General features: G+C 46.9%; 1 protein-coding gene across 1 annotated transcript in view; it reads right to left on the bottom strand.

Moving 5' to 3' along the window:
* The window catches only part of TFEB (transcription factor EB), a 233,842-nt gene extending 213,257 nt beyond the window's left edge, over positions 1–20,585 (bottom strand). Inside the window, exon 1 of the mRNA XM_078644733.1 lies at positions 20,356–20,585. The gene's annotated coding sequence lies outside the window, so the exon portion shown is untranslated. The remainder of the gene's footprint in view (positions 1–20,355) is intronic.
* Positions 20,586–21,621: the final 1,036 nt, after the last annotated feature.

Here is a 21,621-nt window from a genome sequence, read left to right on the forward strand (position 1 = left end):
TTAATAACAGCCCCACATCTTTAGATCGCCTTAGAGAGCGATGGAAGGGTTGGGTGGGCCCTTTGGACGAAGCAGATTGGCGGGACGCCCAGATGGCTCCCAAATCCCTAACCACATCTTCGAAACTACGCCTGGTCCAGCTTTACTTTCTCCACATGGCGTATCTCACGCCGGCCCGCCTCTTTCGAGCTGGTGTGAGAACCTCCCCGGCCTGTACCCGGTGTGCTGATACCCCAGCCGACTTCTATCACATGGTGTGGCTCTGTCCGGCCTTAGATCCATTTTGGAGAGGGGTGGAGTCGGAGCTTACGCGGGCTTTGGGTTGGGTGGTTTCCATGACCCGAGACACTTGTTACTGGGAGTGTTCGATGGCCTGGACGGCTCCCGGGCCGATAGGCGCTTCTTGGGAACAGCACTGGCGGTAGCGAAACGAGACATCGGAGCTAAATGGTCCCAGGCTGCGGCACCGACACTACGGAAGTGGAGGAGGGGGCTGGACTGGTGCGGGGTGCAGGAGGAGGCCCTCTTTGAGGCTCGGGGATGCCCGGAGATGTTTGGCAAGGTATGGGGTAAATGGTTCGGTTTGTTACCTACTTGATTGGTCCTAACTCGTTAACTCAATGTTCTACGAGGGTACTAGTTATTTATTCTGAAAAGACTGATACGATATATGTTGTCATTGGGGAGGGACGGGGGTATCTAATTGGATTGTGTGATCTACTATTAATGAACTTCTTTGTGTTGAAAACTTTAATAAAATTTGATTATCAAAAAAAACAAAAAACTATTCATATGAACTGGCATATCCTCATCACTGGTAGCTTGAACATGGAAAAGCCTCTTTTCATCTTTTGATCGAACGGAGTCTAAGAGACATATTCGTTCACATAAGACCACGGGACGTACCCCACGACACACAAACCACACTGTGGTCTCTCCCGAAAGTCACTGGGCAATACCTATGTGGGACTTTGTAAAGTGTGCGGATTTACTCTGCATGAGACTCTTACTGATCTCGGCCATGGCACTCCTTTGGAGATACGCAAAAGACACAAATTTCACTAGTGATATATCTCATTAAGTGCCCTTGCAGCTTATGCTATGTGGGCAAGCCCACACGGAATATCAATCCCCATATTATGGAGCACTACAGCAATTTACGCTGCCACCACACTACTACCAAATTAACAACGTATTTTTGGAACACGGTCACACTTAGGACACAATGAGGTGGAACATTATGGATAAACCCAATACGAATGCCATCTTACAGGATTTGAGTTGCTTTCTCCTGTTGAAAGAGCAAAAGTGTGTCTACAGAATTAAGACTCACGTGGTTGGATTAAATGACAGTTTCCCATAGGTTTCAGTGCAACAGACATAATCTGATAATACATAGGGATTTTTCTGCATTGTTTTATCTCCCAGCCTTCTATGCCCAATGAGCCAGCTTCTCTTGACACACAAATCCCTCTGTCGTGACACTGACCATATTCCATTTTAAAAGACAATGACTAAATACAACAGCTTTTTTGAGTACTTCTATCAAACGCTAAACCTTTTTCCTGCACACGAAGGAGAATCTAATTGTCACACTATCTGATAGGACTACACTTCTCATGCTCCCTAAACACTGCGGCATGAGTGACATCAGATGCACACTGTGGCCGGAATCTAAAAACACTCTGGGAGAGAACCCCAGCATCTCCTCAACCCGGCGGACTGTGCAGATAAGCCACTGTGGACTTCTCCTGGTTTTGATACCAGACGGCTTCTGTGATTATGCCCTTTTGTTTAATACCGGCATACTTTAAATTGTGAGTATGCTTGGGCCATTGACCAAAAATACATCCACATTGAGCTCCCTCAGAGGGAACTGCATACGTTTAATGCTTAAAACCTGATGTATTGGTATTGTCTGCCAAAGGTTCTAGTTCAAACTTACTGGAGGTGCCTGGAACCTGTGACTTGATGACCTATATAAATGACAGTGACCAATATGGCCAGCTAGACATTTACAGAGAAATTTTGAGATTGCACCATTACGATCTCTATTGGGCTTGCACATAGATTATCATTTGTTTCGGTGGTTCATCTCATTGTTTATATTAGGTATATCAACAACTTTTCTATTTAGAGTTTTTCGCAGCTTTATATATCTATCCAGTATAGGAGTGCACAACATCAATAATGTTTATTTATTTCTGAATATTGTGCACTGTATATGCTCCCAGCCCAGGCCATGCCTCTTGCTCCTGACCAGAAGGTTCGAGTTGAGGCATCTGATGTAACTATGTGAGTAAGCTCTCGCCCACATTAGGCTTTCACTGACCATGTTTGTTTTTGCAGTGATCACCTTCTTCACGCACGGTGTCCTACATAAGAGAGTGCTCTTGACCATATGAATTCTCATAGTAGTAATGCCAAGATCTGGACGTTCTATATGTTTTCTTTTGTACTATTGTATTATTTTATGTTTTGTAGGTCTGGACACCGGGGGATTTGTTTCATTTCCTGGAACACTGGTTGTACTCACTTTAGTTCATGTTTACTATGTTAGTTGGCAAAGTGACACTGAAACCAAGCTACACCCGACTGATGTGCTCTAATAGGAGTGAAACCGGTCTTAAGTCGCTTGGGTTCCGGTTGAGGGAGGACCTGGCTTGGCAGTTTTGGCTGAACTTTTCATATTGCAGCTGCGGAGCCCTAAAAAAAGATTATTTTTATGTTTTTTACGAGATGGGGAGGTTGCTGCCAGGGACGGTGGCAGTAGCAATTTAAAAAATTTAAAAAATATATCTAAAGCAAGAAACTTGAGTGAGATGGAGGAGCAACAGGGAGAAAACATGGTGTGGGACGGAAGGGACAAGCAGTGCAACAAACAAGCTTGGAGGGGGAGCAACACAAATGGCACAGGGGAATTTCAATGGGGAAGCAGCATATGTGTGAGAAAGCAACGAAAAATACAATTGCACAGTGTTGAAAAAAAAGAACAAAGTGGTTAGTTCCCTGAATGTAAGCAGAAAGATGGTAAAGAAGATATGCTCCAGCGGAGAAACAAACAAATGAAAAGAAAGGAAAGTCATTGAATACGTTGTAAGCAGATGAGACTGATAAGAAAGCCAACCAATGTTAAGTAAAGGGCTCTCCCAAAGCCCACTGTAAGTAATGGCATGTTCCATGGAAGATCTTCCACAACAAACAGCTAAAAGCTGTCTGTAACTAGACCTAAAGAGACAAACGTAGATTAAAATGAATTGCCTGCGTGAGCATACATACGCAGGCGCTAGTTTCTCCTTATTGACTGATTTAAGCAGTCTAGTCGTGTGAGCTACATGGGATTACAACAGCCAATGACAGAAGTACAAAATGAAACCTGGAGTGAGCACAGAACCTGGCATCCACCATCACTCTTCTAATCCGATCCGAGCCTGGCTTCTCATTAACTTCAGTTTACTTTCAGCTCTTCTAGCTATCCAGTTTGGCCCAGAAATAACAGACAAAACATGGGGTGGGGGAAGTGAGGGATACGCAGCATTGAGCTTTTTTTTTTTAATTTGGCCAGGCCGCTTAAGGCCACAACACTGGTTACCAGGGGTACTTATCACAGGTACATACAAGGTCAGGCAGTATCCCTGTGCCTCAACCAAGCCTGCCTATCCCTTTTCACACCAACACTCCACTAGAACAAGGATGCCCCACAGCAGAGGAATGCGAGCAGTCAGAAACTGTCAATCCTTTACCCTATGAGTACAAACCCGTTCCTTTCTGCGGATGCTTCAACTACCGCCAACAGCTCTGTGTTTGGAGCCAGGCCTTCCAACCACAGGCTCAAGTCACTATCATGCAGGATAGATTGTGCTTCTATGGTGAGTATTTAAAGGATTTGTCACATTTTGTTTTCAGAATTCCACAATTCAGAATAAAGTATTGAACTTTTGTTACAAAGAAGTTATCTGGCAACAATGATATAAATCCCAAGTTGCACATAGGATGTTAATACCCTCCAGACAGAAATGCGTGGACTCTAAATATGAACTAATAATATACCTAAAATCCCATGTATAAACATTAAAATACCTCTCAATCCCCCCTGGCCCACGAGTGAACAATTTATCCAGTCCAGATTTGGTCTATGTTTTTGGTAATTGCAACCCTGATTTTATAATGAGATATACTGGACAGCAAATCTCAGAATGGCAAGAAAAATCATGGATCGAGTGAGCCACTCTTATATGGGCCTGGGAAACTTGGCAACACTGCACCCAATTCATTAAATGCTGGCTTAACAAGGAAACAGTTCCCAAGTTAAAACAAGCATTGGCATAGCCAACAGGTCACGCCTTTGGGACCTTAGAAGTGTTTAGCTAGAGCGTTTAGTTTAGTCAATGTTTGTTAACTATTTTATAGAGTATTATGACTGCTGTGCAGCATATTGATAACTTTTAATATAAAATTGTTTATTTTATTTCTATATCACCAAGAAGGCATGGTGTACAACTGAACGACCTTATTATAAAAACTTTTATCAGAAAAAGTTTTTTATACTTATTGTCCTTGCAATAGTGGCATATTTTGTGTATGTGTTGTAATGCTTGTTTGTTAGATTTGTTTTTGTTATGGCATGGGAACATAATTAATGTGAGTCTGGACTTTGGGAACTAATTATTAAATTCTAATGTGAGCAGCGGACTGACACTAGGGAAGAATGAATAGATGCCATATTCCAAGGGCAGACTGAAGTTAAAAATAAAGCGCAGCGACCGTCAGGCGGGTGCTACATGAACCATGTGAAAGTGTATAAGTCTCATTCAGAATGTAGAGAAACACAGCAAATTAAGCAGCTGGCACATGCACGAAAGACAAGACGTACAAGGACACAGCAGGATAATGAAAACAAGCAGGGATAGGCGCCGAAGACAGGATCAGGAAACAATAAATACAAGCGAGCTGCAAGGGGAGGGAGTAAGAAAAAGTGGTGAACTGAAACAAAACATATGGCCACAAGTGAAAGGATCCATGTAGCAGGGGGCAGTAGCCAGGGCGGTAACAAACCAACCACAAGGCGGGACAAATGTACACTATTCACCAACAAAAGCAATGCAATTTGTAAAGGCAGACCAAGCAACCAATAAGAAAGCTGTGGGCGTGTTCCAACTTTACAGAAGGACTACAGTATGCTTCGCAGAGCAGCGCCTGCACACTGACTTTAGGCTCGGCCTAAAAAAATACTTCTGTTAGGTGAACATTTGCTGGTATATAGCATAGTGTTAATAAACAGCAGAATGACAAAGTGTTAAATAAAAACAAATATATTACTGTAACTAAGCAGAGAACCTGAAAAAAATATTGTTAATCTGCCACTGAAATTAGAGAGGTTTACTTAACATAAATATCAATGGGAAAGCACTTTGCACTATAAAAAAAATAGCAGATTCAGCCTTCTTAGCCACTGTTCTGTTAATTTCCAATAGCTACATTGAAAGCCAAAAGGCTGCGAGTTAGAATTAGCAACTCTTTGGTGGGTGAAGGGATGTCTAGGAGATATAACTTAGTAAATAAGTTGCGGGGACGCTCAAACCTACAGGCAGAGGCTTACCACTTTCTCCAAGGAATCCAAGGGCAGTTCCGCCCACACGGCTTGCCGCTCCCGCTACGCGGGAGCCGCTGCGCACAGGAGTGCGTTTGTAATCCACAGCACCTGGTCACTGGAGGCGGAGGCAGGGGTGCGAGGCAAGGCGTGGGCTGCGAGTGTGCAGGGACTCCAACATCCAGGAGTCCCTGCGAAGACCACGGACTGACCATCCGGTCCGCTCTCCCCGCCGGCCCGCCCCCCGCCCGCCTGAGAGTGTAAAAGGCGCTTTCCCCTGTTATTTCCTGGGACGCTCAAACCTACAGGCAGAGGCTTACCACTTTCTCCAAGGAATCCAAGGGCAGTTCCTCCCACACGGCTTGCCGCTCCCGCTCCGCGGGAGCCGCTGCGCACAGGAGTGCGTTTGTAATCCACAGCACCTGGTCACTGGAGGCGGAGGCAGGGGTGCGAGGCAAGGCGTGGGCTGCGAGTGTGCAGGGACTCCAACATCCAGGAGTCCCTGCGAAGACCACGGACTGACCATCCGGTCCGCTCTCCCCGCCGGCCCGCCCCCCGCCCGCCTGAGAGTGTAAAAGGCGCTTTCCCCTGTTATTTCCTGGGACGCTCAAACCTACAGGCAGAGGCTTACCACTTTCTCCAAGGAATCCAAGGGCAGTTCCGCCCACACAGCTTGCCGCTCCCGCTCCGCGGGAGCCGCTGCGCACAGGAGTGCGTTTGTAATCCACAGCACCTGGTCACTGGAGGCGGAGGCAGGGGTGCGAGGCAAGGCGTGGGCTGCGAGTGTGCAGGGACTCCAACATCCAGGAGTCCCTGCGAAGACCACGGACTGACCATCCGGTCCGCTCTCCCCGCCGGCCCGCCCCCCGCCTATCACGCCCATTATATCTCAGCTCAACACTCCCGCAGCGCGGGACGCAGCCCGGGGCGAAGACCGGGCAAAGAGCGGGCCGTTTTAGGCCGTTAGAGGCCGGAAGAGACCGGACCGGGCTCCCCCTCTAACGCCCCTGCTAAATTGCCCCATTATTCACCCCAATATGACTTCCAGAGCACTAAGGAGTAAGTCTGTACAACAAGGCGCAAGTACTTTGGAAAGATTCTTCCCCAAGGCGAGCTCCCAAATCAGCAAGTGTCATTCACTCACGGACTCTCATCTTGAGATGGGGCCTGAAAGTGTGTTCCTGGACCCTGGGGAAACAGCCACAAATGATGTTAGTGCACCCATCACCATGGACGCCACCCATATGTCATTACTGGATAGCATTGACCAGACTATTGAGTCGGTGCTTCGACAGCTAAGAACTCCTGTATCGCAGAGGGACCAAGATTCCTCACGGCCATCGGGGACTTCTGACCATTCTGTTGCTCTGGATAACACGGGTCCAAACATGTTGGAAGCGGGCCAAGCGGTCCTGTCAACAGACCCCGTAGATAGTGGGGAGGCACAGCCTCTGAAAAGGAAAAGGCCTGCTGAAATAAAGAGGACAAAAAGGGCAAGAATGGTTATATCTGAATCATCCCTCGAAGAAAGCACAGATATTTCGGTCTCCCCAGAGCTTAGTCTATCTGGGTCTGGGTCGGGTCTTGTGGCCCCGCCAGCCCCTGTGTTACCACCAGTGGCGGCGGGTCCATTTATCTTTGGTGGGGCATCCTCCAACAGCTCAGATATAGTAATCAACTCACTTACAGCTATTATTAAGAATCTGTTAACCCCCATCTCAGCTAGATTAGAGGCTATAGAGAATCTACTTAAGTCCCGGGAAAATAACCACACTTGGAAAAGCCCTGGTATAGCTATCAATGTTCCTAGAGCTACTGGGGAACCTCGTGGGAATAGCTCACCTCCTTCTACATTGTCCCAGGTTTCCAGTAGGGTATTGCCCAGTGCAGATGGTGCGTCTACTTCTCAGTCGCGCACTTCGCTACCTCCAGCACCCAGGCCCCCTGTTCCGGCCCCCAGGAGATCCAAGTTACCACCTGCGCCGCAACTTGCGCCGCAGTTAAGGGAGACAGTGGGTCCTATAATTGCCCCGAGCGATGGTTTTGCCCCCCCCCCCGACAGACGTAGGGTGGTCAATCTCCCCCCAGAAGCTGTTCCATATACGGCAATCATGGTGGGAGTTCCTGAGTTAACTGATGATGTTAGGGAGTCTCATGACTCCCTACGTAACAAGGTTATAAGTTGGCTCAGTATTAATAGACCGCTGCCTCCAAACCTGAAGGGTGAGGTTCTGATGGTAAGGCGGATTCCATGGATTGGCCCTACTATAAAGAACAGGACAGGGGACTGTATTGTCCTAAGTTTTAAGAGCCCACACGTTGCTAATTACATCTGCAACTGGCTTGTAAGGCCTGATAAGTCCAAAATAGAACTTGTACCCCTCTCTTATTTTTATCCTAGTGGTAGTAACACGGTGGGAGGGAGGGAGAAGGGGTGGACTAGGGTGGGCTTTGCTGTAGATGGCTCCCGCTACAGACCAAGGCACTCCCTACCAACTGCCCAGGCAAACTTCATACATCAAAACAGGTTCTCCTGTTTGGACCAGGTCGATTGACCACAAACTAGGGTAGGCCTGTCGGGTCCTGGGAGGATGGTGGACGATGTGCAAGGTTGTGTGGGACCGGGTGTGGTCCCCTTGTTGGAACCAACCCGGCCCCACACCGCTAACGAGCGAGGGGCTGATATGGACGCCAATCTGTGCCAACTGGGTCCCCCACTTAACATCGGGCCTGCCCATACTTTGCAAACAGGGACAGTGGAGCGGGCCGGCCCTGCCGCCATCGCAGTCCGCGGAGTTGGTTCCCTAGACGTTGGTTCACCCGTGGTCACCCCGCAAGCTCCTGCTGGAGCTCAGGGCATTCTGCCGCTTGATCCAGGATTGAGAATTCTCTCCTGGAACGTGGCAGGAATTGCGAACAAGGAAGGCTCTCCGGAATGGGATTGCTTGGTAGAGGGAGGCGACATACTCCTCTTTCAGGAGACTTGGGCGAGGGCCGCTCAATCCAGGAGAGGGTTTGAAGTTTTCGAAATCCCTGCCAAATGGGCTGGCAGGGGAAGGCCATCTGGTGGCTTGGCAATCTGGATCGCGAGTCACATTGGGTGCCAGGCGGAGCAGGTTCACACGAGTTCGCAGGACATCCAGTGTGTGCGGCTCACTTGGCCTGGCAAAACGCCGTGGGCCATTGTTAATGTCTACTCGCGTCCAGTGGCCTCGCTAAATGAATCACCTACCCTAAATGATCTGGCCTCCTTCTTGGGCCAACTTCCGGGTGATCTCAAGGTGGTGCTTGGAGGAGACTTCAATTGTCACTTTGAACCTCTGGAGGGACTACTGGATGGTGCCCTTACGGCCGAGGATGACCATTGGGGGGTCCCACCCTCAGCTTCTCCTCACCCTAAAGCCTGGTCCCCCCTAGCCTTACAACTCATGTCCCTTACCCTGAATTGCGCACTGAGGGCGTGTAATGGTCGTACCCCTTCCGATACCCCCTCAGTGTGTACTTTCAACAGGAGGGGCCATGAGTCGAGGCTAGATTACATCATGGTGGACATTACTCTCTGGCCCAAAGTGCTTGACTTCAGGGTAATCAAGAGGTCAGACAGCGATCACAATGCCCTTTGCCTAAATATCCTGTGCCCTCTGCCCAAGACGGATCTACCCCCAGTTGGCCTAGGGGACGATCTGGGGGATTTGACCATCACCACAAACAGGCGCCGGGTCAAGTGGGGAAAACTGGTGAACTCGGAAGAGTCCATCAAAAAATTATATGAGGCGGCCCTCCCCAGCTTCATGGAGGTGGATGCTCTCCTGAATGGACTAAGAACCCCAGATTACCATGAGAAACTGGGAAACATTCACCAGGATTTAGTGAGGGACTTGGCCGAGGTCCTCCATCCGGAAGTCCCAATCCGAAAGAAAAGGACTCCTGTTCCCTCCTGGTATACCTCAGATTGCAGGGCAGCAAAATCTGAGCTCGTTGCAGTAATAAAAGAGGGGTCAGACAAGGCCAAAGTATGTGACCTCAGAAAGCACTATAAATCGGTGCTGGCGGCTGCCAGGACCGAGTGGGACTGGAACCACTGGCAGGATCTTTATGATGCCCTTAAAGTTAGGGACTCCCGGAATTTCTGGGCCCTAGTAAACAATGGGTCAAGGGAACTTAGCAAAGCGATTGAGCCTAACATAGCCTCCGCGGTCTGGGAGGCCCACTTTGGGGCTCTTTATCAAGACACTAGTTCCTGCCCGGCTGTAGAGCTGCAACTGCCCTTGGGTACTCAGGAGCCTGGAATGGATCTATCCCTGGGGGAAGTGAAGCTTGCCCTAGAGCGCTTAGCAGTGGGGAAGGCGCCAGGCTTGGATAGGTTACCCGGGGATCTATTTAGGCACCACCCGGACATCTGGGGCCCATACCTTCTTATTCTCTTTAATGCTATTCTTGGAGGTATGGCGATTCCTGAGTCGTGGTTGGGGGCAGAGATTGTGCCCATCCATAAGAAGGGTTCTACTCTGCTCCCTTCCAACTACAGGCCTATAAGTCTTATAGATGTGCCCCAGAAGGTCTTTGCGCGCCTCATCTTGGATCATCTCCTGGACTGGGTCGAGGACAATGACATCATGAGTCCCCTTCAGGCTGGCTTCAGGAAGAACACGTCGACCATGGACCAAATTTTTCGCCTCCTTCTCCTGTATTGGAAGACGGTCACGCTAGAGGGAGGTCGACTGTACATGGTCTTCGTGGACCTGAGGTCAGCCTTCGACCTGGTCCCAAGGGGGAAGTTGTGGGAGGTTCTCCAGAAGCTAGGAGTTCCCCCCCACCTCCTCAGAATCATCATTAGGCTGCATAAGAACAACTTTGCGGTAGTGAGGTGTGGGAGGGATGGCAAGCCCTCGGGTAAATTCCCAGTCCACCGAGGTGTCAGACAGGGCTGCGTTCTGGCTCCGACACTGTTCTGCCTGTACATCAACAGTGTCATTCAACACCTTGACGCTGTTGGGGACAATGACGCCCCGGTTTTGGCAGGAAGGAGGGTTCCGGCAATAATGTTTGCCGATGATACCCTCCTTCTTTCCAAATCCCCCATGGGGATCCAGAGGATTGTGGATGGTTTTGGTCATTTCTGTCGACAACATGGGTTGGAGGTGAACACGGATAAAACTAAGTTCATGATCTTCAACCCCCCTTCCAAAACCAGACCCAATCCAAAATTGGGGGGAACTAGCCTTGAAAGGGTCTCCACTTTTATATATCTGGGGGTTTCCCTACAAGAAAATCTGACATGGGACTCTCAGGTAGCAAGATCCAGGTTGAAACTTTCCCAGCTAACGGGCGCACTCCTCAGGGTGTCCAATAGATCTACTTTTAAACCTGTTAGTCCGGCCCTGGAAATGTACAGGACTCAGGCGAAGGCAGCTGCCTTGTACGGCAGTGAGCTGTGGGGACATAAAGCTGGGAAGGCTATGGTAGGGGTGGAAAATTGTTTCCTTAGACGCTTACTTGCTCTCCCGCAGGGCACACCACTCCTCCCTTTAAGACTCGACCTGGGCCTTCCGTCAATTGCAGAGGACCTACGGTCGAAACCTGTGAAGTTTTGGCATCGGGTATGGACCACCGAGGAGCTGCACCACTATAGGCAGGACCTTATACACATCATGAGGCTGGACGTTAATGGTAAGATCCCTTGGCTGGCATACATCAAGTCGGAATGTTCTAGCCTGAAACTGCCTGACCTTTGGGACGATCCTGCTCAGGGCTGCAGAAGGATTTCACGCAAATCCCTCGCACAACTCTTCAAGAATGAAAGCCTTGCTGGTATGGACAATGCATATGACAGTGGAACCCTGACGGGACGTTTTTTAACATCCAAAAATTCGTATGTCTTTGAACCTTTTATGGATTTTATTTACCCGCTTTTGGCGAGGAAATTGTTCCTGCAATGGAGGTTTGGCACGCTCCCTACTAAAGTCTTTACCTACAAATGGTCGTCAGGGGGCGACAAGCTCTGCCCATGCTGCAAAGCTAAGGATGAAGACGATCTGCACATAATGTTCTGTTGTTATGTCTATCGGAGCCCGAGGAGGCGCTGGCTAGCCCCACTATGCCGGAACCTGGGCTTCAGGAACTATTTACAGGCCTACAGGGTTCTGAAAACTAACACCCTGGGCCACATTGTGTTTGCGGTTTCTAAATTCCTAATGGCAGCATGGCTAATAAGGAAGAAAATGTCAGGTTAATTCATATTACCTTGTATTTTCTAACATTGCAGGCCCAGTTGGTTTTACCTGTATATACTGTGTTTTATCTATATGTATTTTTACTGCTTCTTTTATGGCCCATGTGGCCGAAATAAAGAATTTTTGGATTGGATTGGAAATAAGTTGCAGACCTCGGATCTCAAAACAGGTGGGTTTAAAACCCAGCTGGCTCAAAATGTGTGTTGCTGAACAAATCTGATCAGATCATGTCGGTCTGGTTTTCAGTGTGTGCATTGCAAAATCTTTAATTTTAGGGTGAAGGCTACCAGACAGCTTTGCTTTCTGGTTGCACAAGGTTTCATGGGGACATTCTGAAAGCTCCATAGGGATGCATTCCTGCTACTGCTTATTATGTGCTTTGTGTTTTGCTACTCTCATGTGCCTGCTTTCCATTTGTTGGCTTTATTGGTTTTAGGTGTCCAGCATGCCTTCGTTCCGTCCGTGGAGCCTTTCCTGTTTATCACTTCCTGACTGACTCATTGTACTCCTCCACGTGTGCTTGCTTTCTGGAAACTCTTTATTTCTTTTTTGTGAGGCACTCCACAACAGTAGATGTGGTTTCAGTTATCTCCCTTGTATGCTTTTTCAGTAAGCAGCAAAATGCTGGCTTTCTTTGAAAAGGTTTCCTGCCTCCCAGCTTTCTGATTGACTGATTCTACGTATCGTAGCCATGTGCAGGCCACTGAGGAACAATAGAGGTTGTTTATTTTGGCAAGTGGTCTTTTTTCATAGCATACCTTAAACAATCCTTTTCCTCAATGTTGCATCTATGCCGTAGGCTCTGGAAGTAAGGGAGTTGGGGTGCTGAAACACCCCCAGAATAACTATGCTTGAGTTCAAAAGTGAATGCCTTTACATTTTGTAACATTTGCTGTGCATGCAAAGATAAAGGTCAAATGTTAGGCTCTGTCTTCCAGGGAGCTTGGTGTTTAATCATCTTTCTCCGACTGCAAGGTTAGAGGATTTATGTGACAATCTTGCTGGGTATGGGAATGTAAAACGGCTGTAGGATGTTATGTTTTTTCTAGCACACAACAAAATGTAAATACCTGTAAATAAAGTGTATGAATATATCAGAATTAGGAAAGCACAGATGATGCACATCTTTTTGTAATTCTGAAATGTGTTGGAAGCAAATATTTTAATATTTAATACTCAATCTTTCAAGGAAACCTACACTCTGGCTAGATCATGCACTTACAAACTTAGAAAAAGAGCCGACAGCCCCCTATTCTTATCAGCACCCCTCTTCTACCAGGACTGAGAGCTGGTCGTTTGAAATGGGTATGCACCTGTGTCAGTGGTTGAAGTGTATTACAAAAAGTATAGGACAAATGAGGCTGTGCGCAATTTGGGTGTGGGGCGAGTGAGGTGTGGCTAAAAAAATTAAGTCTTCGGTAACTTTTTAGGGTCTCTCACCAGGTAAACCACATATGAAATAAGGCACAAATTCAATGAAAATTGTACATTATAAAACCTCTATTAGTTAATGTGCTAGAGAGGTCCTTGTCTGTAACAAGAGAACCAAATAATTGAACCCTGGTGGCTGCAGTAGAGAATAGCGACTTGTGTATGTTTAGTGTTACAGTCCTGAGTCCGTCACAAAAATCACTGTTAATATGCAAGTCATTATTTTAAACTTGCATTATAGGCAGTATAAGATAGGCTGCTCCAGAATGCACACTGAGATGTAATATAAAGTACTTCCAAAATATAGATTTTAGAAATACCAAGACTGTACACAGTGCCAATTTTTTGTAACTGTCCATTAAAAGCACGCCCTTCACAGCTCAGATGGTAACCTCCTTGGAATAAAATTGTCACCACCAGGAACGAATTCAACAGCGGCCACTCGACAGCTTTGTTAAGAACTCAGACTTTGTTTGCTGTACCAAGCCTGTTTGCCTACAACAGTCTATTTGACACCTACCAGCTTATTTGCACCGAGACTGACATCATTGTCTAGCCAAGTATTCTTCTGTTGTGTTTGCATTGCCAAAAGGACAAGCTTGGTGTGGACAATAGTTAGCTGGGTTGCCCTGCTGCCCATCAGTTAATCCAACAAGGGAGGGAGTCCTCGCCGCACGCCTGAGGAGCCCCTGAATTTGGCCAGCTGTGTGTCACCTACCTTCTCTACTCAAAGAGGGACTCGAGTACACAGTGCATGGATAAGCTTAAGTGCCCCTCTAGAGAAGCTTCTGTGAGATGCAGTGGATGAATTCTAAAGTTCATACTCTCCTTCGGGGATGCCAGCTCCCCCAGTGGTCAGGTCCCGATTGAAGACTTAACAGAACCACCACAGGCTTGATTCAGGCTTCACAGCTTTAGCTGCCGAGCCAGTCTCCTTCAAAATACAGGAGCCAGCTCCCATCACCTCACATGCTCACAGGAACAAGCCCCATCCCACAGGAGTCAGGTTCCATCACTTCACCATCATTCACCAGCTTCTACCCATGGATTTAACACAGATCTTTTGACTGGGGGTAAATGCATGATTTATTTAGCATTTCGTCCATCATTTGTTTGCGTATCACTTTTTCCCTAAGTGGGATGGGTATGCCCAGACGTGGGTCCGTTGCTCACTTTGGCACTGAATTCAGGCTAGCCTGGCTGATGAAGGGTAATAACCAGAAACCGGTCCCAGGATGCTTGTTTCCAGTCCAGGGAGGACCAGGGTTGGCAGTTCGGTCTGGACTGTTCCCATGAGGCACAGGGTCAAGACTGATTTGCATATGGCTGGGTCTAAACTGGGGTGGCATGGTGAGCCAAAGAACAATGTATTTAACCCATATCTCTTGACTGTGGGTGAATGTATGATTTGTTCAGCATTCTGTCCATCATTTGTTTGCGTATCTCTTATTAGTGAACAGCATAAAAACAAGCTGCCTTCTGACCACTCAGAGATGATCAAAAGAGATAAACCTTCCTCTGATCCCACAAGATGCGAATAGCAAAGATACACCTTCCTTTGATCCTTAAGCATGAGAAGCAGAGACACAACTCACTTCGCCCTTCAGGTGTGAAAGGCAGAGGTTAATTGCCCTTTGCCCCACAGGTGTGAACAGTTAAGATAAACCATCTGACCATTCAAGTGTGTACAATAAAGATGTATTTATTAAAAAAGTTTTATATAGCGCTAGCCTGATGTGTGGGTATCAGAGCGCTTTACATACACACAGGAGAGAAAAAGAATTGCACTACATAGTAGGACCTAAGGAAGCAAAAAGACATAAGTAAAACATAATGACTAGGCAAACAGTGAAGATACTTCCACTAGGCGCTCAAGTGCTAACAACAGAATCTGGATGTATGACGTTACAACTCATACTTTTACCACGCATACCTTTACAACGCGGTTTTTACCACGCATACCATTACAACGCATAGCGCTTAGAGGTGCTGGATAGTGGTAAGTATAATTTTCTATTCCAACTCCAGTCCCCATGGACACTAGGGAAGGTGTTGGATAGAAAATTAAACTTATTCCCTATCCTAGAACGCCCCCCAGCGCAATGCGTTGTAATGGTATGCGTGGTAATACCTGCGTTGTAATGGTAGTGTGTTGTAAAAATTTCGTTGTAAACGTTGCATGCCGAGATAAACTCTCCTCTCGTCTCTCAGGTAGTGACCAGCAGAGATAATCGAACTTCCCCAGTGTGAACAGCAGAAATCAAACTTCTGCTACAGATACTGCGCGACAGAGTCAAAGAAGGCCAGGAGAGGAAGCAGGGTGCACAGAACAGAATTTCCTGTATGTGTCAGAGCAGCTACTGTACGAGAATCTCAGTGGAAACCACAAGTCCTTCAATAAGAGCTAATATATATATTTTTTTAAACAATGACCAATCAAAGCATACTGCTCTCACGTACCGCCTATCAGTGTTTCACCACACTCTCCTCTTCTGACGATCTCTATTAACATTACGTTGTCTTCCTCCTGACGACCGCTGTCAATAGCACGTTGCCCTCCACAATCTAACACTGACTTCCTCCGCAGTCTGCGTCTATTACAGCACTGTGGCTCACCCACACTCTGTCGATGTTACAGCCTCCACTCTCATTACAGCTTATCACTGTTAAAGCATCTTGCATTCATACGCAGCCTTTCACTCGCCCAGCCCAAAGCCTCACCCACAAACTGTCACTAGCACTGGCACCGCTCACATCCACATCGATACCCCTTCTACCACCCTGCCCTCATCCACCACAGCTTCTCGCCCTCTGCCCATGTCTGGTGCCCGTGAGGGGCCACTGCTCTCAGTCAGTTCTAAGGCCATGTCTGTCCAGGGTATTTTATTCAATTGTAGAAGCTTCACCTGGAGTTGTGTGTATATTTTGGTTGTTGTGTCCATTTCTAGAAGCCACGGCTGGATTATTGTGTCCAGTTCTGACGGTTACATCTTTAGCGCTGTATCCAGTCATTAAAGACTAAATGCAGTACAGACTTCACCTTATATCAAGTCAATCAATCAATAAAATATTTATTCGATCTCTTTAAGAACAGATCATAAAAGCACAGATTCAATCAATGTTAAACCAAGCGTTCCATAAGATAAGTTAAAAAAGCCCAAGAGGAAAAGATGTACTTAAAATACATATCAAAGTTTTGTTAAAAGCATTTAAAATTATTTAATATCATGTGGAGCTTCATGTGCCCTAGAGAGCGGGTTCAGATATACATATAATTATTGCTTAAAGCAATTATACCATCTATCAGCTTTGCGTCTTTCTCTTTTTCATACAGGCCCACAAGAAGGTGGCTACTGAAAAACAGACAAAAGGGTCAGGTGGGGATTTTAGAAAATAGAGTGCCACCCGACATTGGCTGAAATTGTGGCGGCTTAAAATTGGAAAAATAAAGGCTTCTCTTTCTGTCTTGTAAAACTCACAAAACAATACTAGGTGTAGGTCAGATTGAGGAGAATGATTATCACAAGGGCACAGCATCAAGTCTGAGTGTTTAAATTTTCTCTCTGGGTACCCTAACATCAAAGGGACGAGATTAAGACGATCTCTTAGTAGCAAATATCTATGATGCGCTATTGCAGTGCATGCTAGGTAGGAATATCCTCCCTCTAATCTGGGAGGGAATCTGGTCATAAGCAAGGGCCGCCTTTTGTCTATGATTTCTTTCTCTGTGGACATGGTCAGCCCGCCGCAAATATGTCTCAATAAATTTCTGTTTTGACATTCTCCTGCATGCCGTTTGATCCTTGAACAGTTCTCCCAACCCAATCATTCTTAATTCTGACTTCACATAACTAAGCCATCTGATCCTATTATGATAATCCAATCTCAGACAATCTTTCATTATATTTCGTGTTAAATTGACTGTGGTCATACGCCATATAGAGAACCATAAGAGAATTTGCGCTAGTCTAATTGTGTCTGCCATGTAAGGTAACCCTAATTCAAGGTGTAAGATATAATTTGAGAAAGAAGGAGGTAAGGACACCTCGGATTTAAAAGAGCTATCTTCCAATATTTGGAGTTGTGTGCCATACCCCAGACTCAATTTAAATTGGCTTGCGCACAACCAGTGGTTTTGTATTTTGTTGCGAGACTCTTTTTGTTTAACTTTCTCGTCTTCTTTATTGGGTGCTCCTTGGGGTGACGTTTCCGTCCAGTAACGTCTTAATGTTTAACTACCATTAGTGCTTCCACAAATCTTGGTTGCATCCCCCTTAGGGCACTCCACATTAGGTCTATGAAGGTTAAAATGATTAAACATCAATTGTTGGTTATTTCTTCATGAATTTCTTCATTCATTTCATTTAATTTAATTAATCTTCATTGCATTGTAGTTTCTTTTTATTACATAATTCCTTCATTAAGCTTACTTGATACACTCCAATGCATGAATTTTAGTAGCACCGAGCAGCTGGGTCCTAGATGACTGCACTACCTGGACTGGTCACAAAATAAAAGCATAAAAAACAAGGGCATTTAAATGTTTTCCTAGAATTTTAAATGCCAACAGAGCTGCTTTCACACTTTGGGTCAGTTTAAATATTGAGTAGTTGGAAAGGACTGTTGGAAGTAAAGCTTCACATGCTGGGGGAGACATAATGCTGATGCTATAGGTCCAGCTATGGCGCTACTCAGAATAAGTAGGCCACAACGTAATGATCCTTGTGCTAACAGACCAACACAGTCTTGGAACTGTCTTCAGCACACATGAGAGATATTTGATCGGAAGGTACAGTAACGGAAGCCTCATTTCCATCCCATGTGAGCACTAAAGATTGTTCACCCCATGTCTCCTGCCTGGGCACTCTGCCTGAGTCAACAAGAACCTTGCTAGCAAAATCAAAGCAGTGAAAGAGACATTCACTTCACTAGTACCGCCTGCATGCTGTTGCAACCCGGTGCACGCTTTTATCAAAAGATCAAGGTAAAAAAGAACATTTGATAAAAGGTGTCAGAAGGGCATAAATACATATGCAAGTGGTTCCCTTCAAACCACTAATATCTGTGTCAGTGCTTTCATTAACAGCTCTTTATGAAACACAAAAAAAGATGACCAACAAATTACACTCATTACAAAATGGGAGTCACAGTCAGTGCAGAAACTATTGTACCAGGGATACCACCCTCTGCCAAATGGCCCACCAAAGAAACATACCTTTTGCAAAGTACCCCAGTTTAGTGGAGATTGGTAGTGGAGATTGGTGCGCGGACTACCCCACTCCCACTGAGGATGCCCTGCACAGACTGGCACACACATCACCCCAAATAATGATTCTGCGCATTAATTAGCTTGTCGTCTTGCCTGTGTCATTATCCTTACTTATCTTGTCACAGTTCTTGCCCCAGTGCCACATTCAAAGCCAAGCAAGAATCACACTACAATTTTTCCCAGCACACTCTGCCCATGGACTCCAGTCTCGTCATGCCCACAACACTTTCTGACTCATGCTACTGATCGCGCGGGCCTTCCCTTCTTGACCCCTTCAATCTCAGGCAATTTCACACCATTCTGTCTCGTAACCACCCTCCAGACTTACCCCTTTCACCCTCCCCTACTACAATCATATTTCTTTTCATGTCATCTTCACCTTTTAAACCTCCACTCGACCAAATGGCACTATTTTTCTGATAAGCAATTTTATTGAGTGTTCATTATAACCAAACAAACAGCACCATTCAGAATTACATCGCATTAGAGTAGTCCAGGGTAAGCACATTCCACAACGATACGAAAAGTGACGTACATGTAAACCTAAGGTCAACATATCCAGAGGCAATCTGTAGATCAAATCAGCCCACCTTAACTCTTTATCACTCCCACCCACTTCCCCCACATGCGGCAAAATTTATCGGGACAAACCCTAGCCACATAAAGACGCCGTTCCTGGACGGCACACCAGTCCACCCCCCTGCGCCAACGAGCCAATGTTGGTGCGGTAGCAGTCAGCCAATGGGCAGCGCTATCTCTCTTTGCTACCACCAAGGCTGTGTTCAGAAACAGCTTTTCGGCCCTGCTACCATCCAATCCATCAGTGATGCCCAAAAGAACCTGTGTAGGAGCCAAGAGGAACCACCCAGCTTAAGACCTCTGTCAATTCTCCTATTAAGGACTCCCAGTACTTCTGTATCGCAGGGCAGAGCAACACCATGTGGTAGAAGTCAGCGCGGGGTGGGAGCAGCGAGGGAAAAGGGCATCCAATCGGAGCTCCCCAAAGGGCACTATTATAATACAAAGTTACCATTCTCTTTCAGCCCACCACTATTCACCCTATGCCACAATCCTCGCCCTGCCGCCTCCACCATCCTCACTTGTCACACACCACAATCCAAGCACTGGCTTCGCCCTCTCTGGCCCTGTGCCCTCGCCCTTGCATTAACCTCGTGCTCTCTGTCCCATGCCTCCATTCTCATTCTGCCCACAAACATTTGCCACAGGCCACCATTTCCGACCTGAGACCACACCACCCCTTGATGCCACCATTCTTGCGACCTCCACTCCGTCAGCTCGTCCTGGCTTTTAGTCAACAGCACTTTGCAATCCGGTCGTTTCTTTCTCCACTATGCGCAGGGTCTCGCATGTGTGAGCGTGCAAAGACAGGACTGTGAATGTGTCACATATGACACGGGGCCACTTGGCAGCATGCCTTTGTTGATTATCTCCACTCCTTGTTGCTTCCGTACTACTGTATTTGTCCAATGCTGGCTCCTCGCCCGTGTGGTCACTCTACACCATGTTTACTCTCGTCACATCTTTGCTACCCCTTTCACCCCAGGCAATGCTCAACCCACAGCTTGCCCCTGTCACTTTCATGCTACACCAACTTCTTTTCCTTGGTACTCCCTTTATCTCACTGTTTCCCCACTGCCCTTCACTCTACCTCTCACTCCTCTCTTCTCCTTATTGTACACGTGAAGGTCAAGTCTAGCACCCCTTCTCCCGCGCAGGGACCAAACTGACCCTAGTCCATGTCCATAAGTTCCTCTGCTTCTGAAGGTCATTTGCGTCCTCGCCTCCCCGACTCCCTCTGAGGCTTCACTCACCCGGCTACCGCGCTCTCCGCTTTGCGGGGTCCTGGTGCCTCCGTTGCCGTCCCCGTCCCTGGGTCCCCGCGTCCGCCCTGCCCCTGACAGCAGCTCTGACAGCGGCTCTGACAGCGGCTCCGTGCACTGCACTGCCACAAGCCGCCGCAAGGGGGCGTCAGTACGGCGCCCCGGTTTCACGAGAGATGGAGTCATAACACAGGGCCCTGTCAAGGGGAAAGTAGTGAAGTGACAGGGCTGCATGGGAGATGGAGTTTAGAGCCAGAGCTGTTTCTCAGGCAGCAGTAGAGGGCGCTCGGGGTCCACGGGAGATGGAGTCTGGAGCTGCTAAATAGTAGCGACGCACAGACTTCTATGGAAACATGTGACATGTGCACCATGGGAAATGTAGTAACGTAGTGAAAGCTACCATCCCTCTATGACGAAAATGAAGCGACCTTGGCCAAACTCACAAAGTTAATGTACGAAATATTACAAGTACTAATATACAATAGGATTCTTTCCAAAATTACGGTGAAATACACACTTTAGATGTATTTTAAAGCGATAAACAGAAGAGCGTAAATAGCAAGAGTTTGAAAAATAGCTTCTAGGGAAGACAGTGTTAACCAAAACAATAATAAATGATCCTTTTATAGATCTTCTTCACATGTTATAACAGGGCCAGCAGATATTCCTAGTTGTATCCCTCCTGCGTCACTTAACTTTGGGCTATAGAGACCACATCCAAGATGGCCGCCGGATCCGTACTACCGGCTTTCAGTGATTTCTCACACAGAGGTAATTTAATCACGTTTGTCTATCTTTTATCTAAAGCAATATGTACTTGAGCGAAGGGCAGCCCCAGCCCGAGGGAACCGATACAGTAATAGTGGTAGGACTACACTTCTTATGTAATAGGCAAGGGGCGACGATATGGTGTGTAACAACCAAAGCAGCCGATTTTGAAACTGGAAAAGCGGGTTCGAGTCAGGGCGTCGGCAGTTTTACTACGATTAAATCTCTTAATCTCCCCTGCCTATGAAAAATTGAATTTGTAATTCTATGGCAGGAACGAAGGTTTTGGATTATGCTTCTTTTTCTTTGCTGCTGACAGATCAGATAAGTGCTCTCTCTCTCTCGTGTTATTGCGACATTTTACTGAAGTGTCCTCTTTCTATTTCCGACGTCGCGCATGCGCATACTGCAACGCGCGTGAGTTGACCATCGCGCGAATGGTTCCCTAATTTGAACGTCGTTACTGCGCTCCCGAGTCCCGCCTGAGGT

Source organism: Lissotriton helveticus, chromosome 5_1, assembly GCF_964261635.1.
Source record: "Lissotriton helveticus chromosome 5_1, aLisHel1.1, whole genome shotgun sequence".
NCBI lineage: Eukaryota > Metazoa > Chordata > Amphibia > Caudata > Salamandridae > Lissotriton > Lissotriton helveticus.